The sequence below is a fragment of the Talpa occidentalis genome, unplaced genomic scaffold, assembly GCF_014898055.3.
Source record: "Talpa occidentalis isolate TD23 unplaced genomic scaffold, MPIMG_talOcc4v2.1 talOcc4.4, whole genome shotgun sequence".
In the NCBI taxonomy this organism is placed as follows: Eukaryota; Metazoa; Chordata; class Mammalia; order Eulipotyphla; family Talpidae; genus Talpa; species Talpa occidentalis.
This window is the reverse complement of record NW_023604295.1, coordinates 99,596,185-99,603,099: the sequence shown is the minus strand read 5'-3', so window position 1 is coordinate 99,603,099 and position 6,915 is coordinate 99,596,185. Positions and strand designations below refer to the sequence as shown.

At 34.4% G+C, this 6,915-nt stretch overlaps 1 pseudogene; it reads right to left on the bottom strand.

Annotated features, from left to right (window-relative positions):
• Positions 1–1,395: 1,395 nt before the first annotated feature.
• Positions 1,396–3,228, bottom strand: LOC119258211 (m7GpppN-mRNA hydrolase-like; annotated as a pseudogene).
• Positions 3,229–6,915: the final 3,687 nt, after the last annotated feature.

Sequence of the window (6,915 nt, the reverse complement as noted above, 5' to 3'; positions counted from 1 at the left end):
GAAGAACTCTGTTTGCTCAGATGGATCTGGGTGGAAAAGAACAACAGGTGCAACAGTAGCAGTAACTACAGTATCTTACTTTAGTCTCTCCAGAAAATAAGCAATTCTAGGTCCTCTTACCCTTAGATCTGGAGTTCAAATTTGTAGGACTCATAAACCAGCAATTCATTCATTCTAGAAATTACAGTAGTTCAAGATTAATAAAACCCTGTAGCACCATGAGGACAAAATACATGGAAATATCCTCTAACACCTCAGGATTCACACAGATTAAGTTGGACCAAACATGAACTCACAATTAAAAATAAAGTAATTATGCAAGAAAATAAGGCACCATGAGGGAGATTCAGCAGATATAATAAGCCACAAATTTAAACAACCCACCCACATACACACACAGAAGTATATGGGTTAATAAAATTCTGGATACAGCTTGTAAAATATCTCTATATGAAATGTTTTTTAAAGAAATGGGTTTTTTCTCAAATTTTATTAATTTTCAGTTGTTTATGTATCCATATAACTTTGGTGGTACATTTTTACACCTCCATATGTACACATACTTCATTTGTGTCCACCAAAACTCCTGAGCAAATGTCCTATCTCCTTCCTTCTGATTTTATAATCCTGTTGTCATTTTGATGATTTTCTTTGATTGTCCATTTTCATTAGTCTTCCAGATAATTTCTCATTTCTCCTTGGATTTCTTCATTGACTCAGAAATTTTTCAAAAGTATTTTCTTAGTCTTCACATGTTTTGGTTTATTCCAGCATTCTTTTTCAAGCTTTATGCCATTGTGGTGAAACAAGATGCTTGATGTAATTTTCATTTTCATTTATTTTTGATAAATGATTTGTGTCTCAGAATATGATCTATCCTTGAGAATATGCTGTGTGCACTTGAGAGGAATGTGTATTTGTTTCCTTTGGGATGGAATATCCTGTAAATTGTCTTTTAAGTCCCTCTGGTCCAACATTTCTCTTTTTTTCCAACACACAAGGATGTTCACTGTGGATCACACAGTAAGAAAGGGATGCAACTGTCCTCAGTCACATTGCCAACCTGCAAATAGAGGGCCCTCTGGTTTTGTAGGGTTGGTTACCTGGGTAAGGTAGCAGGAAACATCATCATTGAGTGTCACGGGCTGGGCTACATTGGAACATGCACAGATGGTACATGTTTCTTCATATGTCCTATATCTTATTAATATCTTAAGTCTTCACCCAGGGGTATGCATTTTAGAATGCTACTAAGTCCGGGGTCACTTCTAGGTTAGATCTGTTATCTGCCTCTGCACAGCTGGTTCTGGAGTCATTGCCCAAAAGCAAGAAGCCTCTGCAGAGTGCAGAGTCTATTTCTCACTGGTGATTGGCCAGGACTTTGTGGAATTCCTATCAGCATTCTGCAGACTGTTCCTCTATATGTTCTAGCAATTGGTCTTTACTGGAGAAGGTAAGTCATATACAACATCTGTTTCAAAATTAGCCTGAACTTTCAGTGGATGAAGTTTTGTTTTTGTTTTTCACATTTCATGAAAGGATTTTGCTGCTTGGCTTGCTGGCTGTAGCATTTGTTCATCTAATTTGATTAAGTGAGTCTTGATACTATTTTCTTCCATTTTCCCTCTTATTTTGCTGTTAAGTAGTCAGATATTTCAGAATAATCATTATATGACTTTTGCTACAATGGTTGCCTGTGTTTACCCACTGGTCACCAGGAGAACCTTCAGGAAATAACTGCTAACTGTGTCAGAATTTAGTGCTACTCAATTTTTCTACAGTGGGTTTAGTTGGTGTGGTAACAGCCAAGGAAAATCCTTTGTCACTCAAAGGAATCTCCATTTCTTTGGGAAAGTCAGTTCCTTAATGATCTGATAAAGAGAATGGCCATAAATTTTTGTTAGATACCAAACCAAGTTTAGATTTTGGGGTCATATCACTTCTATGACAGGGCAGCTTCTCCATGGAGAACCATTTAATGTTCTAAATTTCCTCTTCTGGTTTGGGGGTTAAATTTTGTGTCTTTGTAATTCCTGAAATGATGTGCAAATAAGCAAGCTGATTATTCATTTGATATTTAATGTGACCACACTCACAAATATAATCTTTGATAGCAAAACAAGTTTCTTCAAAAACCTCTCTATAGCACAATCACAAGGAGCTTCTTTTTCACTTACATTTCTTTTTGGAAATTTCCAGTCTGACTTTACTAAGTACCCCTGGACTGTGGTACCTTTTCAAGTGTCTCACCAAGAACAATCGCTTATGTTGGTACTCCCATTTTACATTCCTTCCCTTCATCCAAAACTTTTCCCACATCTTTACCTTGAGGCAGCAAAAATGGATGAGTAAAGACAGCATTAGCAAAATCTTTTATCCCACACTGAAGTAATCCTGTTATGTTCCTTATGTAGAAATGGACAAGTTCAATGCTGAGTAATATTCCATTGTGTACATGTACCACATCTTCTTGATCCAGTCATCTATTTTTGGGCATTTGTGTTGTTTCCAAAGCTTAGCTATTATAAATTGTGCTGCTATAAACATAGGGGTGCAGGTCCTCTTTGAATTAATGTTTCTGTGTCCTTTGGGTAAATACCTAGGAGTGGAATTGCTGGATCATATGGAATCTCTATCTTTAGTAGTTTGAGGAATCTCCACACAGCTTTCCATAGTGGTTGGACCAGTTTGCACTCCCACCAGCAGTGCAGGAGAGTTCCTTTTTCTCCACATCCTCGCCAACATTTGTTGTTTCCAGTTTTTTAAATATGTGCCATTCTCACATGCAATTTGCAGCAACATGGATGGAGCTGGAAGGGATCATGCTCAGAAAAATAAGCCAGAAAGAAAAAGAAAAATACTGGATGGTCTCACTCATAACAGGAATCTAGAAAACCTGATTATGGACCAGGAAAAAGAATAACTATAAGAAAGAAAAAAATCAAAATCACCAAACAACTATGAACCAGAGACACTCTTTGTGGGGAGGGGGAAAGCAGGGATTGGGGTCAAAATCAGGGTTGCAATTGTATGGGGAATATAAAAATAAAAAACAATAAGTTAACATTGAAAAATGCTCTAAATTATAAAAAATTTTTAAAAAATGGACAAGTTCAATCTGAAAACACATTCAGCATTGTCTCTTTCCTTGCTGGAAATATGTAAAATAAATCAGCTGCAGAGATCTCCCAGGATGCTGCCAGGAATCTCCACCCATTTGGTCTCCATGTTGCGCCCTCATAGCAGGAGCAGTGCCTTTACACTGCCGGCAACCAAACCTATGGCTTGAGACTCCAAAGAGCCAGAGCAGGGCCTTTGGTAGCTCCAGGAAGAGGAGAGAGGAAGGACTGGTTCAAAATCTCATTTAAGACTTTTATTTCCTTGTTAATTTTCTGCCTGGTTAATCTATCCCTTTAATTATGTGATGTGTTGGAATCCCCAATTATTATTTTTATCAATGTGTTGTTTTAGGTCTGTTAATAGTTATTTTATATAATCAGGAGGCCTTGTACTAGATGCATAAATATTAATGACAGCAACATCTTCTACATGAATTGTGCCCTTGTTCATTACATAGTGCCCATTTTTGTCCCAGATTACCTTTCCTAGTGGAAAAACTATTTTATCAGAGGTGAGAATAGCAGCCGCTGCAGTTTTTCCTGTGGTATTGGCCTTACATACTTTGGGCCAGCCTTTCACTTTTTGTTTTTGTCTTTAGGTTATAAATGAGTCTCTTGCATGCAAAGAGAGCCTAATCAAGGTACATTTGTATGTTATATATTTTCTTCTCCAACATCCTTTAATATTTTTTTCTTTATTTTTGATTTTTTATAATTTAATGGTGATGTGTGTTGGTAAAAGTTAATTTGTATTTAGAAATCTGGGTGTTTTTCCCTGTTTCTTAGACATTCATGTTTATTTCTTTCCTTAGGCTTGGAAAGTTCTACTGTTTCTTTGAATGGAATGTCTCTTCACTTCTTTATCTCTTCACTTTCTGAAATATCCATTATTCTCATGTTTCTACTTCCAGTTGAGTCTGATATTTCTTGCAGAGTTTCTTCATTTTTCCTAAATCTTATTCTTCTCTCTTCTACCATATGAATCATTTGCACATTTATCTTACATTTCTGAAATTCTTTCTTCTACAACTTTAATTAAATCTAAAGTGATTTCCATATCCATCCTCAGATTGCAGCACTGATAAATAAATAAAGATTTGATGGCCAACATGCTTAATCAGGTTCCAGATTGAGAAAACAGAACAGGAAAGAGGCAAAAATCAAAGACATGAATTTTCCAAATTTGTTACAAAATATGGAATCTATAGACAGGAAAATAACACATACTAAGGCATGTAAATAAAAAAGCAGCTTATGCTTATATATTATATATTATATATTACACATTATATATTATATATTACACATTATATATTATATATACATATGTATATGATGTTACAAAATTACAAAACATCAAATATCAACAAAGCATCTTAAAAACAATAGAAGAGAGATCACTTTTAAAAGAATGACAATTAGACAAATAATTCTCCTAAACATCAAAAGTAACGACCAAATAAAGATAAATACATTTCAAAAAGACATTTTCAGATTCATGTGTAAACATGGATTTATTTTGACTTTATTTTATTTTATTAAGCTATAATTGACATACAACACTGTATTTTTTAAAGTACATAACACAATGATTCAATATTTATATATATTGTGAAATGATCACCACAGTCAGTTTACTTAATATCCATCGCTTCACATTTCTATGACTTGGCATATGTTGGGTTTCATGTATCTGCAGATTCATGTCTAATTTTTATTCACTAGAAAATAATCTCCTGTTTTTCTGTAACTGTTTTTAAAATTTTCTATCAATCTTTGGTGTTTTGTAATTTCACTAGAAAGTCAATGATAGGTGAGAAGAAATGTTGAGTTAATAAATTAGTTAATATATAAGCAAACTTTAAAAATGTTGACTATAAAGTGATAATGATGATGTCTAATTTGTGATGTTGAGGAAAAACACACAAAAAAATAAATGGTGAATATTAATAGCATACGTGTCCATTGTGGGTGATCAGAGTTACTTTTCTAAGTACAAGCTGGAGAGCAGAGAACAGAAGTGGAGTATTTAACTTCAAACAAGTGGAAAGGAAGGGGGAGAGGAGTATCTTAATTGATCTATCAATAAAACAAAGCAAATAAGGAAGGAGAGAGAGTGAATGGGATAAACAAGTGGAGGGAAAATAGTCAAAATTGTCAAGGATTTTGAAGAGTCTGAGATTTTACCCTACTTGTAAACTAACCAGTTAACCTTCACAGTTTCATGGATGCTGGTACAAGATACATGAATCCTGGGTCAAAGACAAGAGATGATTTATTACTCACAGCAGTCGCCAGTGCATCAGTAGTTTTATGCCTGCGCCTGTTCTGCAAGCCACAATTCCCATAATGTGACAGGAAGACAGTCGAATACTTGCACATGAAGTGGGTTATGTTACAGTAGAGGAACTTTGAGCTTAGGAAACCTGAGTCTTTTATAAATAATAGTAAGCATTTTGGTTTGCTCTTTGCCCTGGAGAGAAACACCTTCTCTATCTTCCAAGTAAAACTGCCCCTTGCTCCAGAGGGACACATTATCTATCTCTCCTTTCTGAAGCTGTTCACTGCACAAAAATCCTTGAAAATATAGTTTGGAACAAAGGCATTCAGTGCCTCTCTTACCAGTTGTGCAGAAACATATGAGTTTTACGTAGTATTGTCTTCTTGTAGAAATAAGTCCAACTATATTAGCAATTACAATTAATAAATTCATCAGTTAAATACAGTGATTATCACAATATGAAGCAAAAAGTATACCAGTATTATTTACAAGAGAAAAAACACAATACATGGGCTCAAAGAGGTTGAAAGTAAAAGACCAGGAAAGGTCACTGCAAAAAAATTCCAAATAAAAGTTAGTCAGAATGGCTATTTGAAATAAAATAGGTTCTAACAAGGAAATTTACTAGAGTCACATATAATTACCTAATGATGAAAGGTTCAATTCAGCAGGAAGCTATAACAATTAGATAGCTAGAAGATAGATAGATAGATAGATAGATAGATAGATAGATAGATAGATAGATAGACTCAGCTAAGTATGCACAAATTCTATAAGCCAGGAATTGATAGAACTATAAAAACTGACAATATATTATCATAGTGGAAGTTTTTATTGTACATCTATTGATTAAATACACAATTTTAATGTAAATATGAATAGCCAAGCTATGGAAGCAACCTAAGAAACAGATGAGTAGCTCAGGAAGATGTGGTTTATATATGTAATGGAATACTACTAGCTAGCAAAAGATAAAACTCTTACCATTTGGGGCAACATGGATGGAACTGGAGGAGATTATACTAAGTAACATAAGTCAGAAAAAGAAAGATAAATACCAGATGGTGTCACTTATATGTGGTATATAAGGAAACAAAATAAATGGTCAGATAAAACCAAACCAATAACAAGGTCTAGAAATCTGACTGTAGAACTGCAGCTAACAGGAGGAGGGAGAGGGGACAACAATGGACTATGATAGGTGTTCTGATGGTGAGTGTGGTGTGGTAGCAACACCTGAAAGGGGAGATCCTAAATCAAACCACCTTGTTAATCAAGGTTACCTCAATAACAAAAATAAATACAAATGGTAAGAGTATATCTTTTAAAAATCTGTAACTATGTAAATGATATAAAGTACACAATCAAATAAACATTACAACATACATAAAATCCTGCACCAAACTATTAGAATACCCATACTTCTCAGTAACACATGGGATGTTAAAATATTAACTAAATCAAAAAAAAATCAACATCATTTAATCATAGTGTTTGTCACAACACAATTAAGTT